Source organism: Colossoma macropomum, unplaced genomic scaffold, assembly GCF_904425465.1.
Source record: "Colossoma macropomum unplaced genomic scaffold, Colossoma_macropomum, whole genome shotgun sequence".
Taxonomy (NCBI): domain Eukaryota; kingdom Metazoa; phylum Chordata; class Actinopteri; order Characiformes; family Serrasalmidae; genus Colossoma; species Colossoma macropomum.
In genome coordinates this window covers 5067480-5093499 of record NW_023494810.1, presented here as the reverse complement: position 1 = coordinate 5093499, position 26020 = coordinate 5067480, and positions in this window count along the sequence as shown.

The following is a 26020-nucleotide window of genomic DNA, read 5'->3' as shown; positions in this document are numbered from 1 at the left end:
TGCCTGAAAAGTAGAGACAGTTACTGCAGCAGTGGGGGACAAACTACTTTTTTGTACTCTTAATTTTGGAAGAAAGTATGGATGAGGATGTGTCCACAAACTTTTGGCCATATAATGTATATAAACTATAGGGCTGGGCAATATGATGATATTTATCATTATCGTGATAAATTATGTCACGATATGTCACAATATTTTTTTTCTGAGCATATTGTAGAGCATTTTCTGAGCATATAGTATCATCAGTACTTAAAAAACAGTGACCAACTAGATTTAGTGCTGTGCAGCATGTGAAATGATGCTATCAAAAACTTTCCATGCATAGTTTCTGATAACACTGTTTGTTTGTTTTTTAAATGTGGTACCACTGGTACTTTTTTGTCTGTTACAACTTATCAGATATCATAGAAAATAAATACTGTAAAAATTTGTTGAAGTATCATGATAATATATTTTTGCCATGCCTCCCACCTCAATACACATATAACAGCAACCATCTGGGATATCATAGCAGTGGCCTAGCAAAAAATTAGCAACCAGCTGGGATACAACAGCAATGGTCTAGCAACACCTTTGCAACCACCTGCGATACCACAGCAATGGCCTAGCAACACGTTATCAACCACCTAGGATACTATAGCAACAGCCTAGCAACTTCTTAGCAACTACTTGAGATTCCATTGCCATGGGGCTTGGGATAACATAGCAACACCTCAGCAACCACCTGGGATACAACAGCAATGCCCTGGAAATAATTTAGCAACCACCTGGGACATCATGACAATGGTCTAGCAACACCTTAGCAACCACCTGTGATACCACAGCAATGGCCTAGCAACATGTTAGCAAACACCTAGGATACTATAGCAAAAGCTTCGCAACCACTTGAGATTTCATCACAGTGGCCTTGCTACATCTTAGCAAGCACTTAGGATAACATAGCAAAACCTTCGCAACCACCCGTAATTTTATACAAACTTTGTCAAGCCAACTTTCAAGTTTCAAGTTATAATTTAAAATTTAATCACTTTTTGTTGTTCCCAAAGTACTTGAAATACTGAATAAATTGCTTTTGGTGTGTGTTTTCTAATATGTATATCTATATATAGTATGTATATTTTAGCATCATAAGAAAAAAGCAAAAACTCTGCTGAATTCTAAGGAACAAAATGGTCCAGTATTTCTGGAGTGGCTGGTTCTGCTGACTAATGTGTTTTTAAGCATTTAAGCTGAGATCCTTCTACTGCAAGGTGCACACTGTTACACTCACATTGCTAATGCTAATGCACACTGGCAGAGAAGCACGCCTTGTGAAATGACCGAGTCCACAGCTGTGCTTGTCATAACCACAGGCCTGTTAGTTCCTCGCAGCCTCCAAGAGCTCCAGTGACCCCATGGCTGATGGTTTCAGGCCCTGGAGAAGGCCGTGGAACCTTGCGAGGCCTGAGGTGACTCATTAGGTAAACAGTCTACCGTTAATGGAGGCTATTTGCCTGGCTTCAAATAGCGCAACAGAGTGTAACCCAATAGGCAAGACAGAGCAAAACGTCTGACAATGTTTTGATTTAACACTGTAGGAGTTTCGGATGTGGCCGTAATATGAAGTGTGAACTTGGGAATCAGCAAAGCGGTAAGATGGAGAGTCTACATTATGTCTGTTTTCACTGTTTTGAGATGAGAAAAGTGGTCTAAAACCGTACTCCAGTTAAAGTATTCTTAATTTAATTAAAAAATTACTCAAGTACAAAACAGCTGGAGTTAAAATACAGGCTGATTCAAAAAGACTCATCTTGTTTCAAAATGATTTACTTCACTTGTAAATCGTTACAGAACAATGCAGTAAACTGTAAATGGTTTAAATGAGCATAAAGTTTATCATGTAATTGTACAAGGTCTCAGTATGAACCTCCTCCAGCTGTACAGACAACATCAACACCATAGTCAAACTCATCCCATACTCGATTGATCATGTCGGGTGTCGCTGCACTCACGGCTCTTTCAGTGCGATTTCGGAGATCATCCAGTGTTGTGGAACCAGCGACGAACGCTCTGAGCTGTTGTAGGTTCACTGCCAACGAAAATCACACTGCACAGTTATGACGGATTCACTCTTATTGAAGTGGAGAACACGAAACAATTTCTGCTCAGGGGTCTCCATCTCCTCTCAGACTGAAGGGAGCCGTCTTCCACTGACAGTCAGAAACTTTATGACCTCCTCTTTCAATTGGATTGTGATTGGTTCCTAGGAGCCTCACGGTTATAAAAATGTGGTGCTTTGAATTCAGATGAATCTTTTTGAAGCACCCTGTAGAGTAAGGCCCTAAAACTCCTTGAGTCCTGGATTCCCTACAGAACTGCAGAACTTCTTAACCCATCCACACTTTAAAAAATGATGGTTCCTATAGGGTTTTTGTATAAGTAGTGGAAAAATCTTTTGTTGTTGAATATTCACATTATGTAAACCTTAAAAAGGTTCTTCATTCACGCTTCTCATTTCTTACAAAAATTGAATTGATTAATGAACCACCAACAAAAAAAAGATGGTTAAGGAGACCAAAAGTGGCACTTTTATGGCAGTGGCCACCAACCATTCTCCTGGAGATCTACTTTCCTGCAGAGTTTAGTACCAGCCTGCATCTAACATATGGCCCCACCCCCTTGCTTAACACTAATGCATCTGATCCAGCCAATGAGGAACTGCTGAAGATGTTAATTAGCTGGCAGGTGAGGCAAATGGTTTGGACTACAGTCCACAGGAAGGTGGATCTCCAAGATCACAGTTGGTGACCACTGTTCTATAGCATCATTCCAAAAACATGTATATTGAAAGGTGAGCCAATTTTTCACCTGGTTTGAAAATGTTGTGCTCAAGAGAACTTTATGAAGTGAGAATTGTTCACAGTGGTGATGAGAGGAACCAGGCGTCTGAAGAGCTGAATACCTCTTAAAACTATGTCACAGAAAACTATTATATTAAATGGTTACAAATACATTTATACCTGATATATAACTTTACTGTAGTTTTACAAAAAAAAATATGGCCTAAAATGTACTTTTAAAACATATTCATGGCAATGAAGTACATGCAAGGTGTTGTAAGGCAAAAAAGTATCCAAAGAAAAGTATATTTTTAAATATTTTAGCATGATTAACATTGCATTTTCACACTGGATTCTATACAGTGGTGATGGAACCAGGTGTTGTGATGTCTACAACTTACATATAGCCATTTTATTTATTACCTAAAATCACCAGTGAAACTACCTACATCTTTTAATTTTTTTTATTTTATTTGATTTTTTTTTTTTATGTGGCACCACTGGTCGTCTGTTAGAACTTTTCAGATAAATAAAAAAATAAATGTTGTGAATTTTTTTTAAGTATAGTGATATTATATTTTTGCCATATCTACCACCCCAATACACATCTATTAGCAACCGCTTGGAATATCATAGCAGTGGCCTAGCAACACATTAGCAACCATCTGGGATACCATTGCAATTACCCTAGTAATAACCTAGCAACCACCTGGGACACCATGGCAATGGCCTAGCAACACCTTAACAACCACCTATGATACCACAGAGCAGGTACTATTTGGGTGGTGGATCATTCTCAGCACTGCAGTAACAAAAATATCCAGCCAACAGCGTCCTGTGGGCAGCGTCCTGTGACCACTGATGAAGGACTAGAGGATGACCAACACAAACTGTGCAGCAGCAGATGAGCTATCGTCTCTGACTTTACATCTACAAGGTGGACTGACAAGGTAGGAGTGTCTAATAGAGTGGACAGTGAGTGGACACAGTGTTTAAAAACTCCAGCAGCACTGCTGTGTCTGATCCATTTGTACCAGCACAACACACACTAACACACCACCACCACGTGTTACTGCAGTGCTGAGAATGATCCACCACCCAAATAGTACCTGCTCTGTGAGGGTCCATGGGGGTCCTGACCACTGAAGAACAGGGTAAAAGGGGGCTAACAAAGTATGCAGAGAAACAGATGGACTACGGTCTGTAACTGTAGAACTACAAAGTGCACCTATATAGTAAGTGGAGCTGATAAAATGGACAATGAGTGTAGAAACAAGGAGGTGGTCTTGGTAATGGTAAAATACTGCTAATTCATCTGGGGACTACTTTGCCTTACAACTTACAACTGTATGTATCTCTCCGCCATGAATAGCTTTTAAAAATGTAGGTTTTAAGCCAAACCTTATCTCATAGTAATCGGAAAATTAATGACATCAGGCATGTAATAACCATGTGTGATGGAGCTTGTTGAGGGACTAAACTCACTAACGATTCTAAATCTGTAAGTTTCTCTACAATTAAGCATTTCACACCAAACCACACCAAATGACTATATTTACATCTGTACCTTTTAATAATGCAGACATTTTCTGGTGCACCATAAATTAATCCTGTAGATTAAATCTTTGCACACATAAGCAGTGTTTGTCCAGCCATCGCAGCGATTCCATCTCAGTTGTGAGCTGAAGCACATGGTCTGAACTTCTATACATCATGTTTCAGTCGCACCACTGGCCAGGTTATTGCACAGATGGCCATTGGAGCATAGACCATGTGGACTGATTGGTTGTTGACAGCATGTTTATTTGGATAACACACTTATGTAAGAGTAACACAGAACAGCCTCAGCTTAGTCTACAAATTGCTTTGGCATGCAGGCCGGCGTAGACGGGGTGCGTGATGGGCTGGGGTTTAAACACTGCTCCATTTCAGGGGGTTTTGGGGAGCCCTCACTCATGGCATGAGTAACGTATTGTGCTTGAGGCCGTCAATTTCATTAAATGAGGCGTTGAGTAGTAGCTGACAACCTACGTATTCTTCAAACTTTCACAGAAATGTCTTACATTACGTGTTACAGGTTGAGCTGCAAAGGTGGAACCAGTTTTTACCAGTTTTGTTTGCTGTTATGTCTTTGTTGTCAACTGTTGAGAAAATGCTGAGAAGATCTTTGCATAGATTATTCATTACAAGCAAGGTTTTGAATATTATAGTATTTCACTGCTGTTATAACTCAGTTTTCATTTACATTTTTGGTAACACATCAGTAAAGGGGCATATTATCTAGAAACTGGTACTTAACTGACAGCTCATTACTACTTTATTAAGCAAATACTAGTCTGAGTTAAGTACTTTGCAGAGTTCTTTATTTGTGTATTATACATTACAATTACAGCATTTTATCTGTGCATTATTATGACTTATTAAGCCATACCAAGCCAATAGCTGGTAACTGACTCATTAAAGCAATGACTGCTATATTAATTCCCATATAGACCAGATTATTGTGCATTTAATGATGCAACATATGCAAATCAAAGTACTATACTTAATTCATTCTAGACACTGCCTAATAAAGTAGTAACAGGTAGCCAGTTAATTAGCAGTTATGGCCTGATAAGTTAATTATCAGCTATTAACTTCATAATGCTTAATAATGGCATAATAATGGACACCTTAAATGTGCAGAACATTATGTTGTATAATACACAAATAAAAGTGCCATGGAAAATTGTTAAGTAATCAAAGTTATTGCTTATAAATGTAGTAATGAGCCACCAGTTAATATACCAACTTTTGGATGGTTAAGTCTTAATAAGGATATTATTATAGCATTATAATGAATTCATTTATTTTTTAATATTAGTAATGAGCTGCCAGTTAATTACTAGCTGCTGGATTGTTAAAGCTTAATAAGAGCATTATTTCAGCATTATAATGAATTTACCATTACCATTGTAGTAATGAGAAGCCGGTTATTTACTGACTACTGAATTAAGGCTTAATAAAGGCATTATTAAGACATTATAATGAATTTACCAAAGTCATTACTTAATATTGTAGTAATGAGAAGCCAGTTAATTACTAACTACTGGATTAAAGCTTAATAAAGGCATTAGTAAGGCATTTTAATGCATTCACCAAAGTCATTCCTTAATATTGTAGTAATGAGCTGCCAGTTAATTACTAACTACTGGATTAAGTCTTAATAAAGATATTATTAACACATTTCAATAAATTCACCAAAGTCATTCCTTACTAATGTAGTAACGAGAACCCCGGTTAGTGACTAAACTACTGGATTAAGGCTGCCCTGCGATGGACTGGCAACCTGTCCAGGGTGTATACTGCCTTCCGCCCAATGACAGCTGGGATAGGCTCTGGCACCCTGCCTCGACCCAGAGGGATAAGCGATTTAGAAGATGATGATGATGTGTGTGTGTGTGTGTGTGTGTGTGTGTGTGTGGATTAAGGCTTAATAAAGGCATTATTGAGACATTATAATGAATTTACCAAAGTCATTCCTTAATAAAGTAGTAATTAGAAGCTTGCATTGTCCTATATTTCTGAATGCCCCCTATACTGAAGTGTTTAAAACACCCACCCCTTACACTGTGTGAATTCTTCATGATAAGTAGACCAATAAAATGGTCCAAAATTGCTGGGAATAAATCTTGCCAAATTAACGTACACTCAAATAGCCATTTTTGTACCCAAACAAAGCCCCCCATCTCTACAGTCTCAAACAAAGCCTCAACGTGGAGAGTCTGGTGAGTGGACCGGTGGCTTCAGCACTGCTGGAGCAGCTGCTTCTTATTAGGCCTTTGCTCTCTCTAATTATTAAAGCGCTCTGAGCACGTGTGCAGTGGCTGGACTCCAGCCCCAGCACCTGTCAGCTGGTTATTAACACCCGTACGCTTCTCCTAGCCTCATGCTACTCCTCAGCCTGCCTCGAACGCTCCCTCACTCTCCGCCAAACACACACACACGCAGAGCGCTGACAGCAATTAGAGCATTAAGACTCACTGGAGCCCTATCATGGAGCTAAATACAGACCTCCACACATTAGCCAATATATTTGCTTTCTGGAAAAAAAATAAAATAAAGCGAAATGCTGGAGCAGGTCTCGGGGTGAACACTATCATTGTTGGACCGCAGTCGGGCTTTAAGTGACCTCACACTTCATTTCCTTAATGAAAAATGAAGAAAGAAGGCAGAGGCACTATAAATAAGGGGCTACATTTAATCAAACTGTTGACCACATGGCTGGATAGGTTAACCTTTTAACCCCAGGTTTTGCTACACTATTGAAATGTAATAACATAACAAATTACATAGTTCATTATGTAATGACTTATACTGAGCAGAGCTAAATTTGGCCTGCAAGGACATTCGATTTGGTCCAACAAAGCCCCTCTATCGCTCAACCAGTTAAAAAAGGCCAAATAATGTCTTATTTTTTAGCTTCTGATGTTCTTATTTTGAAGTACTTCTTGGTAACAACACAAAACATATTGTGTGAAATCAGTTCATATGACGATATTGTCTGTAACAGAGCAAATTACATTTAAAATGTATACCTGAGATATTCTGTGCATATGCAACGCAAAACATGGTGAATGAATCTGTTCCTTGAAAATGTTTTATTTTTTTATAGGTCAGTTTTTTTATATGTAAATTTACAGTAAATTACTGCCTAGTGAGGTGCAATACTTTTACAGTTGTAAAAGTGTGTAAAAATACAGGAGTTTTACTGTTTTGCATTTCAAGCTGTATTTTAATAATGGCTTATTACTTAAGTGTAGAGCAAAATACAGCTACATCACAATAATCGTGTGGTTCAGAAGAAAAGTCACAGTATACAGTTACTATTTTATTGTTATTTGCTATTAATATGGTTCAGTAAATTTCTGTAAAAGTAAAACAACTAGTACCCAGTAATTTACTGTAATTTTACGGTGACATTTTCACAGTTAATCTAAAAGAAAATTCCACACAGTTGTTATTGACCACAACACAGATGTAGTAACTTGTAGAGGTAATACATGGATAAGAGGAGAGTTAGAGACCACCAGTGTGAAAAGATCTTAGGTAGTGTGCCTCGTATCTAAGGAAACCACTGGAATACTTAAAGACTACAGTTTCTCCACATCTACTTGTAACATGCAAAAACGTAAAGCTAACGAATTGCTGGCCAGCTGTTTTGTATTTCTATTTCCTCTGACCACCACAAATACTTTGGCCCATCAAGACAAAAGTGGTTGGGAACCCCTATTATTGACATTGGATTTACACTCTTTACTGACAGGTTTGAATTCAATATTTATCTGTTTGTTTTGATGTTAAAAATGCAAAGACATGGACAAAAAGTATAATGTTTTGTTTCTGCAAAACAAGACCATGTAGATAACAATAACTTTCCATTACATTCAAATCATAATGACAAATGTTCTCTTCTGCTTACAAACACAAATGTGGCATTGATTGAAAGTTTTGAATCCTGACTTTCAACAGAGTTTTTTGGTCCTTCAAAAGTTCTTTAGCAAAGAAAATGGTTTTATATAGAACCAAGACCACTAAATTGTTCTCTGTATCATAGAAGAGCTCTTCATGTTGATCAAGAATGTGTTTTATGTGGTTCTATATAGAATCTTTTTGAAAAGGGTTCTGTATAGCACCAAAAAAGGGGTTTTCTGTTGTTATAGGCTTGACATCATAATAGAAGAACAATTCTTGGTGCTATATAGAACCATTTTCAAAAAGGTTCTACATAGAACCACCTATAACACATTCTCCACCAAACTGAAGACTTTTCACCATGCAAAAAAACATTTAAGCTTTCAAATGGTTCTTTGAGTGTTCATGGTTCTAAATAGAGACATTTTATTTACCAAAGAACCCTTGAAGAACCATCTCGCATCAGGGTGTGTTTATCTGACTTCTTATGGTTAAGGAGATTCAGAAATGTTTAACGGAATGATAAAAACACAAGCTTTTCAAGCTGCTTACCTGCTAAGCTAAAATGCTACCAACTCATATAAGTAATAATGGCTACTGACAGGTACATATTATCCGTGTAATTGATCGTTAACAGCTTTTCCTGCTCTTCATGGTTGATTTCACGAAGGGCGTCCAGACTCTGGCCATGCCAGTGTTAGTCAGGAGAGCCATTCAGCTGCTGGCTAAAAGTCACCTCTGCCTGGCCTTATTGCCGCGATCCATCATCGAGTGCCTTATTATTTGGGCAAAAAGACTGAAAAGTATTTACTTAATGTGTCAGTGGATTAACAAAACTCTGTTGTATTGCAGCTGGACAGAGCTAGTTTAGCGGCCACATTCACTCCATTCATGATTAATGAAAACGGGTAAACAGTGTGATGTGTCTCATTTAAGCCATCATATATCAGCACACATGGCACAGCACACTGCTTTACCTCATAGCACTATTCATAATGACATGTTCCATGATGAAAATGAAAATTATAGATGAATATGAAATATCAACCACCAGCTTAGCTTTATACAACTCTTTTGCATGGTTTTGGTGAAACTAGCAGAAATGCAACAGCTTTTTTCCCCACTCCAATTTAGTCATAGCCAATTCCACCCACCGCTAGGTAGATCTCCCCCTACCACATGAAGCTACCAAACACATGCTTCCTCCAAGACATATTAAGATAGACTACATCTTTTCAAACTGCCACTAATGCAACATCATTGTACAGCTAAACACGCTTGGAGGAGAACTCTAAGTGCCAATTCTGTTACAAAAAAATAGATTTAGCTAGCATCAAACTGAATGATGGGGAGAGGGATACCAATTATGCTCTCTTGGACTCCCAGCCACAGAAGGCTGTGGCATCGACAGGTATCTAACTTGGAATCTCTCAATGATGGGCCCAATGCTTAGATCAGGGATGTCAAACTGGTGCCCTTCTGAGCCACAGCTGTGCGTAGAATAGCATTTTCCATCTGAATTCAACTCACAAACTTAGCAAATTAGCTGATGAGTTGTGTTAAATTAGAAACTCTAAAATCTGTAGTGTTTTGCTTGCCAGAACAGAGTCATCCCTGTGCTCTCAGGGCCCTCTTCCCCCTGTGCCTTTTAATTTCTCACTGAAACATCTAGGAAACAGACATATGTTCCCCTGCAGATGTCTGCCAGCTTGCTAGATAGCTAGCAAAGGGATACACAACAAAAAAGGATAGTGCACCACACTTAAGCCAGACAAAGCAATTATTCAAAAAGTGTAAATATTCTGCACTCTGTCTTCGCAAAGACAGACTTTGTGTTACAGAGTTTGCTGAACTACCTAATTAGTTTACTGAGGCTAGCCTAACTGAGGGCAAGTGAGCAGCTGTTGAAAATATGGTTCCTCATTGTCCCCATATGACCTTTGGAAACCTCAATAACCTAACTAAGACCTCAGGAACCCTTTCACAGGTTTCTTTAATTCACCATATTCAGGTAATATGTATTATATAACGAGCTGTTGGAACATAGGGCATTGGGTACATATGGCCTTTGGAATATAAGACCCTTGGAACGTAGGGCTTTGGGAATATAGGGCCCTGAGAACACAGGGCCTTTATGAATGTAGGGCCCTTGGAACATACAGCCTTAGGAATATAAGGCACTTGGAGCGTAGGGCCTTGGAACACAGGGCCTAGAGGATATAAGACCCTTGGAACATAGGGCCTAGAGAATATAGGGCCTTGGGAACATAGGGCACTTGGAGCATAGGGCCTTGGGAGTCTAGGGCCCTTGGAACATACAGCCTTCAGAATAGAACAGCATTACTATATGATTTCCTTTTGTGTGAAGGCTAAAAACAACAGGTGCTAATGATCACAGATTCATAAAAAAACGTGCGAACAAAGTTGGACAAAAGATTAGAACAGTAATATTTAGGGCTAGACTATTAGCTATAGCAAACAACACCAAATCCTCAGTTATACTCCAAACAGTTCTTACTGATTAGATCCAGTTGGAAACTCAAAGCCTTTTTATTTCACTTAAGAAGTCCTCTCACTTATCTACAGAGAACAGACAAGCTGTGCAAAGGAACGAAGATGTTGACTAAAATAGCTGTTAATCGTTTAAAGCAACTGTTGGCCCAAAGCACATAATTGCCTTTAATGCTTATAGCAGTCATCTATGTAACTCCACTATTCTTTCATTCCTCACGTCTCACTTTTCACTCCTGATGTGAAAAGAGCTTTAGCTAATCTTTAAGAAAACAGTATTAGCTCCCAACCTGCAGGTGATTCGGTGACGGTGAGGAAGGGAGTGGATCTGACAGTATCTGTTGACATCATGGCAGATGAAGCCGCAGTACAGGCACTGTGTCAACCTCCACGTCAAGAGGCTTGAGTGATGCTAAGCGCCCGGGATAAAGCGCTCTTCCCTTCTCTAAACTCGCCTCTGTTCTGCCGAGCCCTCAGGCTAAGCCTTCGCTCTGAAGGGTAAGAAAAACCATTCTGCTTTACGTGATGCATTGCATGGCAAACTGAAGATTATGAAACGGATAGTTCCGGTTCTAAAATCTGATTGGCTGAGCTGTGTTCAAAGTCGTTGTAAAAAATTCAACGTATACACATATATAGCCACAAATCAGTTAAACTCTGTATTAATGCGCAACGTTATTAAAAACAATTAATGCATTACTTGGCAGACGAATTGTTGGTATCACCTCTTTATCTCTTTGGAACCACCGGTGGTTCCAAAACACAATTCATCATATTCTTTGCTTCATAAAGTTCATTTTTCATAAGGTACATTCTAAAGGTGGGGGTCATATAAGAGCTGTAACTGTCTTTCCAGTCAAATAGATGGGTGATGTCATTTTAAACCCTTATAATAAAAGAAGCTGAACTCACATTTTTTTTTGTGTACTGAAAGTCGACCCATTTTTCCACAAATCTGGGCTATAAACTGTAAACAGATGGCGTCTCTTCAGTGATCTGCTCTGTAAAAATGACTTTTATAAAAAATGCAGTGAATTGTAAGCATATAGCAATATGTTTATGATCATAAAACACATTTTCTGTTAATTTGAGGGGAACGTTTACAAAAACAACCCCAAAAATGTACAGTTATTTCATGCAGTTAGGGTTAGGGTTATTCACAATAAAGACTTTGTTAAGACCTCTTTATGCATCAATTGGTAGCCTTGAAGTAAAAGGTCAGAGGTAAAACTTGCAAAGGTCCAGTTCCATCAAACTTCTTGCTTATAAAGACCTGCATAAACAAACGTAACTGAATGTCAACAATGGTTATTTTCAAATGCTGGACTAATAATGATTAGTCCAGGCAGCAAAGATTTCAGACCTTAAAACTGGGAGAAAATCAGTTCAGTTCTCTGTTCTGTTGTTTTTAAACACTGGTTTCATCGTTGATTATCCTTCCTTTAACAAGCCGTGTGGCTGCTTCACTACTCAGGCCAGAAATAGTAAATAAAAATTTAAAATATGTAGTGGTGGTTGTGGCCTGCGCCCGCCCTCCAGACCCCGCCGTTGGGGCCCAGAGGGCGGTCGCACGCCACAGTGGTCTTTTGGTAGTCTGTAGTGGGCCCTTTGTCATAAAATTGGTGAAAAACTATTGGCTTAACAATAAAGCAGAAATGTAAAATGTCTTCAATTGGTAAACAATATTCATATTAATCAATAATAATTAAGTTCTGCAAGAAAAAGCAGCTTTAACTGTTTTTTGCCTCTTACATCTAGAAACAAAATACTCTCCTCTGATGTTTTAACTGTCCACTCTGGTGTAAAAAACTGTTGCAGAATCATTCTGATTCATTTCCCACCTTTCTGCCTGATTTCTGGTATGAAACAAGCTTGAAACAGGACTTTTACAGATGTTAATCAGCTTTGCAACAGCTTTTTTTTTTAAGTTACACCTTGCTGGGTCCGTCTCCAGGCCTCTGTGCACCGGTTGACGACCCCTGCTATAGGCTCTATGTAGTGTGTGTGTCAAGTTCATTGCTTTATTATCATTTATTAAGATAAGATAATAGCTGCATTCCAAAGCCTAGGCTGCATTTCTTGGCCACTACTCATAGCAGGCCATTCCAAAGTGAAGCATCCTTCATATACAGCCTAGAAATGCAGCCTATGTTCTGAGTGATTTCAAGGACGCATTAGATCATTCCAGGCCTTCGGTTACCCACAGTTCTCTGCGCACGAACGACATGAAAGAAAAAAAAACGGCACCAGGAAAATGGGGGAAAACAAAGCTGTTGGAGCAGAGCTTGTTTTATAATGTTGTTCACGTCCTTGAATTCATCTTCGTTGCCTTATAAAGTGTAAAATGACTGATTGATTAAAGAATTCGTCCATATGTCGTATTTTATTCAGAAGTATTTGTGTATATGTAGTTTATTGTACTACATAAGAACATCTCCATTTCTGCGAAGAAATGAAAAAGCAACGAACACAACGCAACATGCTCCATTTTCTCTCACCGGTTCCCTCAGCAAGTGAGTGAGTGTGTGAGTTCAGGTCCATGTGGTGCTTTTTGTCTAAAGTATCCAGCCAAGAACAGCTCTGTGATCAGAAGGTGACCATTCTTGAAGCTCTAGTGGAAGGCTAACACAAACGGAGCTTTAGAAAAGTGGGTTACAGTGTCTAGGTAGGCCGACAAGGTGTGGGTTTCCAATAAAGTGGCCACTGGGTGTAAATGCTATTAGAATGACCTCTCTATTATCTTGTGCTGCTCAGTGGTGCCACTTTTCTAAAGAAAATGACCATCGCCAAGTAACAGGTAGCCCCCTCCTTGACTGAGCGATTCTAATTACTATGAGTGACAGCAGAGCAGGCAGCCATGTTTTTTCACTCATACTTTGTGGAAATAATATGCTCAGTCATAACTGCAGCTCAGCAACTTTGCTCTTCTTCTTGAATTACTCAGCCCGGGACGTCAGGCTGGCAAAGCGCTGTCGGCTGGCACAAAAAGCCCATGCCCAGAATAGCGGTGGTTTTTAATAACCATGTTCAACCTACGTGGGGTATGTTATTAGAGTAAATTACCTCCCCGGACCTTCCAATGGACTGTTTGGGTGGGCAAGGGTGGCCACCCATGAGTGAGCGCATTAAAAACGGCAGCCTGTTTATTCTGAAATGGAGGATGGCCATTTTAGTATGATGAATGAGCCTTTAAGACAGTCGCATGGAGCTCCCGAGTGAGCAGACACTGGCACGTCTTCAGTCTCTCTCTCTCTGTGTCTGTCTCTCTCTCTTTCTCTCTTTGCAGTCTGATTGCTGCTAAGGTTGCCATCCTGTCAAAAAGCTCGCAAATTTCCACTGACCTCCTATATTTGTTCATAATGATCCTTTTCACTTCCAACGGCTAAACTGGCTGCGCTGCCGCTACATTTCTAATAATTATAAACGTGTTGCGGATTGTCGAAAATACTCCAGCTGCTTAAGATTAGAACTGGGCCTGAGGACTGCTAACAGAGACAGAACTGTGTTAAAGTGATAGTTCAGCAAAAAATCGAACTGCTCCAATTTTCCCTTTACGTCAAATGTTGTCAATTAGCTGAGAAATGTTTGGTGTCTTCAGTTTTGCACTAGACTAGAGCTCTGAGGCTATTCAGGGATGTAGTGGAGGGTAAACATACAAACGCTGTTGACGTAGCTTTTTCAATGTCATTTTCTCACGTTTTTAAGTCATTTTTTTGTGTTTACAAACTTATTTGTAGAGTTTTCTCAGTTAATCGGTTCCATTCATGAAATGTGACAAAGGCCAGAGACACTGTTGCAAATCACTTGGCAGAGTGGTAAAAGTTTTCGGTAAAAGTTAGGCAAGTGCATTCTGACTAATTTTGATAATTGAGGATCTGCAAAAGTGAATGGACAGACATTTGGTTAAGCAACAACAAAAAGGAAGAAAATGGACTTTGGTGAAAATGAGTGAAGGGCTAATAGGCTCACCATTTAGATGATGATGCCACTGAAAGTTAAAATTTGAAAACATGTTTTATGATTTAATAATATATATCTGTTGTCAGAAAAAAAACCTTGTATCTCTAAAATGGTAACTTTACAGAAGAAGGAAAAAACCTACTTTATTTTTAATGTAAGTCAATGGAACCAGACATTTTTCCAAGTCATTGTGGGTCATTTCATTTAGTCCATTCACCATGAAATTTACATACAATGTAAAGGGTAACAGGCATTTTCAAATTATGTCAAAAAGTGAAAAAACATCAAAAATGGAGATTCCATATATATATTTATATATATATATATATATATATAAAATCATTTACATATTAAAATCTCAGTTTTAGAGACAGATACAAGTCATATGCAAACGTTTGGGTGTCCCTGGTTGAATGACATGATAAGTGAGAGTAAGTTAAAACATCCTGTACAGAGAACACACTTCAGCATATTTTAATGCATAATTACTGTTTATTTGGTGAATTTAATATACTGGGAAAAAATATAGCCTGTGCAAAGGTTATGGCACTTTTATATATTAAGTTTTATTTTTTAAAACATGTTAAATTCAGCAAATAAACAGAAATTGTGTTTTAGAATTTGCAGAAAAATGTCATATTTAGGTGTGTTCCCTGTAGATGATGTATTAACTTATTTTCACTTAGAAAGTCAACAAAACATAAGACTGTATATGCCACAAGAAACCAAACAGCAGTTCAGCTCACATCAAATAATAACGCAATGTTGATTAAAGGATAAAGGCTTGTATAATGTACACTATTGCCAGATTTCTGAAATTGTATGATACACTGCTATAAAAATGGACAAAATTCATTGCACAGCTCAAAAATAAGAACTTTAAGCCAGAAATTTGTCATTCGTTATCCATAACAATTTGTCATACAGTATCAGAAACCACATAACTTGATATGGTTTGAGGCAAGTGTGAGGATTTAAGCATGCAGTTCGCAAGATGCTTCTTGATGGTCATGAGTTTCTGTTACTTGTCAGCTACACTTGTCTTGTCCCTCCAGAGCAAAACCAAGAATGTCTTGGCTGATTGACTCCCTTTTTAAAAGTGTCTGCTGAACTATCGCTTTAAGGATCAGCCACAGTGCAGTTCTCCTGCACTACTGCAGACTCAGTCTGCTGTGAGGTCATGCCACCAAACAGGCATGGAGTGAGCTGATGGTCTCTGCAGATCCTGGAGTAGGTTCAGGTTGTGCAGGCTGGAGGAAAAGGTCTCTCTCATCCCCTCAAATTTTACCACCCTACCCCGGCCCCCTGATATGTGTTGTGGTGGGACCGCTGATTGGAAGTGGCAGTTTAACAAGAGAGCTTTCCCCGCAGGCTCGGGAGGCCATTCGATCGTTTTCACGAGGCCTGTGGTTCGTCCCTTCCCATTTAGATTACAATCCTGCAAAAATTTAGGTCACACCACGAAGAAATCTCATCCTTATTTGGATGAGAGAGGAAAAAAAATCAGCCCTTATTGGCTCGAGCTTGAAGAAATGGGAAGATAACTTGTTTGCTAGCAACACGAACGAGGCTAATTAACGGTGTTGATTCCCAAAAAAAGGCACTGTTATGCAACAAGCTGTGTTGGGGTAATTTGTACCAAGTGGGTCAGGTTTCTGCTATAGGCCCAGACTGAGATCGCAAGTTAGGAGGGGTCTGGGAAGAGGAGAGGGGTGGGGTTTTGGTGGGGGGGGGGATTGTGGTCATACCAGTGAGTATTTGCTCAACAAGTCCCCGATGACAGAGCAGACAAGGTAAGCTGCCCAGATCGGGGAACAATAGGGCCCTTGCAGGCTCCTTGTCGCGGTGCATGTAGCGCTGGGAAGCGGCCGTGGGGCCGAATAATGTAAGCTGATGCTGGACGGCTGGATATCCAACTGGGTCAGTGACCAAGGGGCCAAACACCCCAATCTATTGCCACCTATGTCTCAGGAACCAGCAGCGCAGCCAGAGGTGACTCAGTTATGAGTCCAGCTCTTGTTAAAACTGAACCACCTTATCATATCCCGTTTGGGAAACCATTAAAAGTTGTCCGTCTTTCTCTGGTTTAAATATTATGATAAGGTTTTAAATATTTCCAGAAAGCAGAATCCATTCTGTGCTTTTGGCAGAGCTCTATATGAAAGTTATCGCTGTAATTCCCCATGTGAAGCTAGTGTTAACTATTAGATGTTCTAGAGTAAGACGTAATGAAGAATGGAAAGGGAGAACACCTGCTCAGCCACCAGACCCAAAGGATTAAACCAGAAAAACACAACAGCAGTGCAAACAGTTAATCCAATCAGTGCCTTTAGCACTATTTATTTGTGATTTATTTGTGCTCCGATAAGTGAATTGAAGTGTGTGCATATCTGATTTGAACACCAAATGCATTATTTTGGACCGCTAAATTGCAACATTATTCGCCCTCTGTTCGATTTTTGCGAACTCTCATGGGTGACATGAAGTGTCTGAACAACCACTGTTGTCTCTGATGTTGGCATGGCAACAACCAAGATGACGGCTCAGCTTTGTCCCAGCAACTAGAACTTTTTTGCAGTAGAATTAGAACCTTCTAATGTAGCATTAACCCTCTACTGCACACATTAAAATAATATAGTCAATTCACTTTTTTGCATGAAAATGGTCTTTGATTTATTTTTTTAGACCTGTTTAATAAATTCAAAAACATAAAAAAATAATAGTAATAATGTGTGCGGGGGTCCTTTGGAGTATGTTGCCTTGAGGTAACATTGTGCGACAATGAGAAGAAATGGTATAGATCCATGTTCCCTGAAGTGGTGTGACCTGGCTTGTGACTGGCTAAATCCATTCTACTGTCACACAATGTTGCTTCTAGGCAACAAACTTATTTCTGCAAATTCTCAAAAAAAACTTATACTGAATGTTAAAAAAGAGGTTTAAATGTGCCCACTAGAGATATTATGACCCAGTATATGACTTACTCAAACTCTTCTTTTTATATTTAACCCTATGATTCTCTTTAAATATGTATAATGTCATTGTAAAGTGATGAAAATTTGTTTGTTGCCCTGAAGCAACATGATGCAATAGAGGGTTAATATGAACATTTGTATGAGTTATATGTGGAAGAACTGAATGAAGCAATGAAGCACCTCATGCTCCTCTCGTTTTTCCAAAATGCAAAGCAGCCTGTAGTGTCATCAGTTGGGTTTAGATCTGTTCCTAAGCCATTTTTAGTAGTTGCCTGAGCATAACAATAATACATTATATTTAACAATTTATTATTCAACATAGATTCACTTTTTTATTTTAGGGGATCTTGACACTACAAACTGGAGTTATATGTTATTGCATGGGTGCTCAGTTACAGTGCAGCTCACTTGACATTGGAAATTATCATAAAATGAGTAGCTGTATCAATGACTGTACAGTACCACTGCCTGTCCAGTAGAAAATTGCAATGACACATTAAGGTTAAAAATGATTCTTCCCTCTCCTCTAAGGTCACTGTCATACGCAAACTTTGAAACTCCATTTGTCTGTTTTTTTCACTCCATTTGAGAATGGCAGCCACCGTTAACAACGCGCAAATTTTTTGTCACGAATGGACCAATAAAATGGTCCAAATTTGCTTATGATAAAAAAGTTTTATTAAATTCATGTACAATAATACTAATAATTTTTTTTCCAGCCAAGTTTCGTATGTATGTCATTTTCTTACGGCAATAAAACTCATAGGTCCTTTATTATCATTGATGCTTTAGTTTGTGTAAAGATTTATGAATAAATCAATAGAAATGGCCCAAAATTACTTGGAATAATATATCATAACATTAAAGTTTTTCAGTAAATTTACTATTTTGGAGATGCAGTGTCGTATGCAAAAGTTTGACCCCTGGTCAAATGACGTTAGTTGATTTCCTAAGTAAAAATAAGTTGACATAACCCCTACAGGGAACACACTTCTGCACATTTTAATGCACAAATGCTGTTTATTTGCAAAAAATATTGGGAAAAAAAAACCATAAAATGTGGCCTGTGCAAACATTCTGCACATTTTATATTTCTTTATTTACATTTTATTTTTTCCCAATACTATAAACCCAAATAAACAGAAACTGTGCACTAAAATGTGCAGAAAAATGTCATATTTATATATAGTATTTATATTCATTGTCATATTTAAGCTTGTTTCGTATAGAGGATGTGTAGAACGTATAATTCGACTCGGGGTGTTTAAACTTTTGCACATGACTGTATGAGGTTTCCTGGAGACATAAGCGCTGTGTAGAAATAAGCATTCGTGTTGGTGGTCAGGAAAGCAGACAGGTATGAGGGCCCACACTCTTTGTAGCAGTGTGGTTACCTGCTGGTTTGGAAACACACTCTCATCATTGAGCTTCTCTAATCCCCTGGTTGCGCGGGGGAGGGGGCACAGACACTCAATCTGCCTCTGTGTTGGCCAGTGGGATTTCCCTCTTTAATTAATTCAGGATTTGTACGGAGAGCAGAGGTCAGATGTGAAGAGAAGCTCAGGATTGATTTTCTCATGTTCGATCCTGGGGCCCATTGTGCGCCACGCAGAAAGGCAGCGTGTGTATTTGTGTATCTGTGTGTGTCCCTGATAGTTACCGCTGATAAATCCAAATGAGTGAGCTCACTGAAGCCGAAGGAAAACCTTTCCACCGAGAAGACCTTTTACGCTCCTACAACAGCACGCGGCATCAGTACTGGCCTACTTCACATACCCAGAGAGGCGCAAAGGAATCGAGAAGAGATGTTTTTCTGTTTTTATGCACGAATTCTCCGCCACCTATGATCAGATAGTCACCTATATTCAATATGCAGCTAAAAACATTTCTTTACAGTTAGTTTAATGTATAAGGCAGGGGTGTCAAACTCAACCAGTGAAAGGGCCATATTAAAAATCTCGGTCACACTTTATTTGGATGGTCCCCTAGAGATACTCTACAGATACTTAAATCATTAACAAACTTTCTGGTGATGTTCAGTTGATTATCAACAACATTATGGTCAGGGTTAGGGTTGGAAGTAGGTGTAGGCTTTGCCTTGAGCTTAAGGTTAGGGTTAGGTACAGGGTTAGGGTTAGATTTAATAAACTCTTTCACACTGAACTTGAAGTTCAGATGAATTTAATGGATATTTAGTTGAATGCTACTTAAAGGACGACTGAACATTTACAAAACATCTACAGTGGGCCATCCAAATAAAGTGTTACCAAAATCACATGCGATCTGTGGGCCAGAGAGTAATTTTTAATTAATGTTGTTCTGTAACCCAAACTGGCCACTGTTGATTCAAAATATGCAAAAACTTCAGCAGAAAAAAACAGACACTTGTAGACTTTGAAATATTATATGGACACTTCAAATGCAACCCGAGCTCAGTCTTTTAAACCTACCAATTTGCATGAACTAGACACTTAGCATCGCTTCTTTGCTGCAAGTTCATTAAGACTTGGGCTCAGTTTCCGAGCTGCTGAAGTGTTTATATTGGTTGAACTGCAGCTGAAATGCATTTTGGTGATATGACTGGTGTGGAGTTGCGCTGAATTGTGTAGAACTGAGTTGTAACCGTGGTCCCATAGACTTTTGTTGGGGTAGGAGAGTCGGAGCACATTATGTTGCAGTGCATGCTGGGGACTGTAGTGCAGCACATTGTGAAACTGGCTAATATTAATAGAAAATCAAAATACTTTTGTGGGCCGTATTGGATTGTGTGGCCTTGTGTTTGACACATGGAGGGTAAGGCCTTGTTTTATTACAATTGTTTTCAATTCTTTCTTTATTTTTTTTGTTTAATGCTTAAAAGGATTTTTTCATTACAATTTATCCAACAGTCAGTGTCAACGACACAATCTGATTGGATGAGAATGTTCTGGCCCGAGCTGTTGTCCGCCTTATTTTTCATGTAAATGCTGTGTTTTGAGATTACGGCCCAAATATCAGGTTGGAGGACGGTAATTTTGCTCATTACTGTTTGAGCTAAGTCAAAGAAAGTGTGCTTATTTTTTAAGTTATCATTTTATGTCCTATTAAACGTCTCTGAGGTGTTTTTGGGACAATGCGCTGCTCTGCAGTGGTCACTACAGCTGACTGAAGCTGAAAGTGTGACAAGAATGGGAATCTTAAGAATAAACTTCTCAAGAAAGTGCAGAGCTTCAGAGAATGAATGTTGCTTCTCCATCAATTCTTGAAAAAGCCCAGTTATAGTTGGTATCTGTGCTTGTCAAATCCAACCATATATTCAAGTTATCTTCATAACTGGATATATTCTGCCCACTCTGATAATAAAAGACAGACTTAGAAACATCAGCTGCAATAGTTTGCAAACACAGAGGATCTCTCAGTGTGATTAATACTACCTATAGCAGCTGTAGCGGCTCCTGACAGCTGGAAAAAGGGAAAAACATAATTATCTATTACATACTTGGTACATTTGACTTTACAGCCTCAAACACACGATTTTGCCATTATTTCAAGTGCTTTGTCTGTTATGCTTGAAATTTAGCTGGTTGCACATTGACTAAACATTAGTTTTCCATCTGGAAGTATAGCCAAATTTATGTTTACAAATATTCTGATTTGGTCAATTTGTGATGATGGCATATGACAACAAATGATAACAGTATGACAACAACTATGTCATGGCATCGGTTGCTAAGTAAGCACTGCTTCATAGCTAACACAACAGTACGTTTCTACTTTGCCACATACAAAATCAGAAACATTAGATTATTTCTATGAGATAACATTTGACATGCAGCCCATTGGGTCAGATTTTACAGAAGAATATGACAGCAGAACTGGATCAAATTCCATACCTCTCGTTGCTCCTAAGCGAGTTTTTTGGCCAGCAACTGTGATGGTGGGACAACTAAACAAACTCAAATTAGCCAGAAACAAACAGAATACAAACAAGACGGGTTGTAAAAAGCTTTACAGACCGACTGGAACAAAACTGCATTCAGCTGTAGCACTGAATTATTGAAAAAGCTGAGCTGAACCTGATGTGTTATGGGTCTGTGATGTGTTATGGATCTGTAACAGCACAGTAAAGCTGGCCTTCTACTCATTGGATATTCCACTTTCTCTCCTCGATTTCTCGTGACATGAATGTCTAAAAATGTTCAGACTTACATCTTCTCACTCCTGAGAAGAAACTACAACCTAATATATTTCAATACATTTCAAAAATGTCCATCGCTAAATTCCACTGTCCTACACAAAACACAATTTACTTCACTACTTTTCTTGAAAAATGAATTATCAATATTTAAGCACATTTGATAAAATATTTGGGTTTTCTTTGATTTACTTTTTTAAAAATTCATTTTGCAGAACCGTTGTATAAAACCAACAGAACACTCATGGTTATGTTCTTGCCTTCAGCTTGTGCCTGCGATCCCAACCCATCCATGATATATTTAACTGGTGGTTCCCAGGTGGATGCTAGGCTTTTGCTACGGTATCCCAGGTGGTTGCTAATGTGTTAATAGGCCATTGCTATGGTATGCCAGGTGGTTGCTATGTGTTTATCAGGGTTGGTAGTAATGCAATACTTGGAATGTCATCATGTAATCAGAATAACATAATAACGTAATAACTGTATTCCACTACAGTTACAGAAATAGGATGTTAATCAGATTACAGGTACATTACATAAACAGGGTGATTACCAGCAGGATTACATACAAACTGCTTACATTAAAAAAACATTTGCCTTTTGTTGAAATTCCTCATTGTTTTGATAAATATGTTTTTTTTTTTTGTTTTTGTTTTTTTTTAAATTGGTTTGGTAAAGAGTTTTTTATTTGGGAAGAAGAGGGGGGAAGGGCTCCTGCTACCACGAGAGATGTCTAAAGAATCCCCCTCCCAGCAGCAGTTCATATTGTTTCTTTAAGCCAATACATAAAATTTTTAGTTAGTAATTTATTCATCAGATTTCACAGCAGCAAACCAATCTGATCTGCAAAGTAAATTTGTTTATTCTTTTATTTTTTTTTTTATTGTGCTGTAAAATTCTGTAGTTGATTGGATGTAAAAATATGGTGTACTTTGTAACCAATGCTCAGCTGATTCATACAGTTACTGTAAAACAATATATAGATAGATAGATAGATAGATAGATAGATAGATGGATAGATAGATAGATGGATGGATAGATCGATCTTTATTGATCCCAAAGGGAAATTGCAGTGTTTCAGTAGCAAGACATATAATTGCACAAAGTACAATAGAAATAAAATAAAAGTATATTTATTTGCATATTTACGTGGCATATGAGACAGATTTGTTATATTTACATGATAGCAGGCACTGAATCGTGTGAGGTAAACTAAAAGCACAATGATTATAGACATAACTCGGAGTTGCATCGATATTACAGTGTAAAGAATAGAAATAGAAAGAATAGAACGCTTCTCAACCAATCAGATTGTGCCTTTGGAATAATACATAATGCATATAATATGTATAATACAGCTATAACTAATGGGAAGCAGTGATAATTTAATAATATGATTCAGCACCAACTTGGTTGATACAGCAGCAGGAGTTTTTATTCACTGAGGGTAAACTTCACATGTGCTGGGCCCCTGAAATCCTAGCTTCATCAACAGTCACTGTCCCATTTCTAAGAACTATAACGTATGCAAATGCAACTCTTTCTGTAAACACAGTCTTTAGCAGGCGCTGACCGCTCCCATCAGCACCAAACGGGATGCGTCCCAAACCGCTGCCTCGCTACAAGTCACCCAACCAGTTGCGCTGTAATTACTTCCTGTTTATGTGACCCGTGACGGCCTTCGCTGGCTTCACTGAAACATCAGACATCGCAGGCCGCTGGAGGTCGAAGGTCAAAGCTATCATGGACGCATGCGGGACAAGGCCACATGTTACTGTGGAAACCGAGCTGAAGATCATAGGGCTGCACCTTGCATGGGCCACCCACCCGTCCTACCTGCTGATTTACTCCGACATGCCTTGCGCTCAGTTACTCAAAGAAACAGGTGTTAAGGTTACAGTTACAGGATCGTCTACAGCATTTTTTAATTAGGGTGAGTTATGACTCACTCATAAACGGCTATTCTTTTACACGGCAGCTAAAGTCTCGGAGGGTCAAAGGACGGGGTCATTGACGAATTGACATTGACAAATCTGATCTGGTGGTCTTTCGTGTTCTCAGGCCTTTCCCCAGGTCTGCTGAGTGTTTCACAGGCTCTTAAGGTCACCCATTTTTTTGAGGGTCCTTGGTGGCTCACATATCCTCCATGTTAATATAGCCTGTCATCAAGCCCCCCAGTCCAGCTGTGGCCTGTGGAGTTTTTGCCCTCCGCGCTTTGCTTCGTAGTCAGCCTTCACAGCATTTGGCATGAAAATTCCCTCCCTCCAGCTCCCTAACTTACATTAATCCTGACAGGCTGCAAACAGCAACCCCTCCACAGAGCTTCCATGGATCACCTATTAAGGGAAATGTTCAGGGTTGGGGGGGTTGGAGGAAGTGTAATAAAACATGGCAATGCAAATATACACAGCAAGCACATAAAGTTTCCTGAGTGGGCTGTAGATGGGGCGGGGTTGTGGGACGTTGGTGCAGCTCACTAAATCACAACCTTTGTTTCTTGGATTCGTGAATAGTGCTGGAGGTCTGGTGAGCTGTAAAAGTCTTAGGTCACCTGAAAAAATTATATTTAAAGGTATTTAGCTGTTTACGATATTTGCTTGGAAAAACCACCAACATTGGAACTAGAAAAAAATGGTAACACTTTGCTGTAGGGTGCTGTTCATAAGGCTATATGACACCTACATAAGCTTGTTATGACAACTGACATAACCCTACATAAATGTTTATAAATACGTATTCTAATAGGCATCATTTGTATAAAGGTTACGTTTGCCAATTTTCATCAAAGTTAGCTAAAGTAGCCTTTATCACAGATGACGCCTGTTGGAATAAGCATTTATAAACAGTTATGTAGGGTTATGTCAGTCGCCATTGCAAGCTTATGTAGATGTCATGTCGTTTTATGAACAGCACCCTACAGTAAAGTGTTACCGAAAAAGTTTATGAATGAACTCTAAGTTGGCTTGACAAAGGTGTAGCTATGTTATCCCAGGTGGTTGCTAAGCTGTTGCTAGGCCATTGCTGTGGAATCCGAAGAGCAGTAAGCTGGCTGTCAAGCTAACTAAATAAAAAACACCTAACCTTAATGGCTAAGGAGCATCAGGAAGAAGAGGAACCAAATCTGTGTTCTACTGACGAAGCTCATAGAACATCAATGATGTTAACAAGACATTTTGGTTTCTTACTGGATTAATGTTTAATTGAATTTCATTCTAGGGCAGTTAAACTTAATATGCTAATAACCCATTAAGGCAATAAATTATTAGTGCCTTTAACCTTTGGTGCCCTTAATTTTCTTGGTTCGACCCTCTAAACCACCTGTAGTAGTGCTGACTGAAGCCCAGCTGCAGCACACTGTATGTTGCTATGATAGAATCCATGATTGTAGACCTCTTGTTCAAATACAGCTTTTGAATGGCTTTTAAATGTCACACTATGCTGCCCAGTGCTCACCGGACACCTGCATAATAATCTAAAAAGCAGCTTATCAACAAAAGTAACACACACACACACACACACACACATCATCTAAACCGCTTATCCTTCTGGGTCACGGGGGCAAAAGTAACAGCAAAGTGGAAATACAGTTAGCCTGTAACTGTATTTGTAACAAGAATACACAGGCTGTTTGAACAAAAGCAGGAGCGCGAGGGCTACAGTCAAGGAGGAATCGGCGAAATACAAATGGCTCAAAATTACTTTTGTTAAAAATTAATTTGAGTAATTATATAATTATATATTCATTTTGAAAATTAAGTAAAATCGTTACATTAACACAGATTTTTTTTATATAAAGTTACTTTTTTTGAGAACAAAGTTTATTTTCCAACAGAGATAATATGACAAATATTGTATATAACATATCAATCAATCAATCAATCAACCTGTTTTTAACCTCACTGAGAGTGACCCTCATTAACATTGTTGCCGAGTTGATACAGGAAAAGGGGTTGATAATGTGTAAGAACAAACCAAATAATACAAAATAAATTTAATAATAAAAATGACTCAAATTAGGTACGTATTAAAAAATGAAACATCATAAAAAATGAAACAAAATACATAAAACAGTAGAAAATATAAAACAATGATTAAAGCGTAACTAAAAGGTTAAGGTTAATAAAATC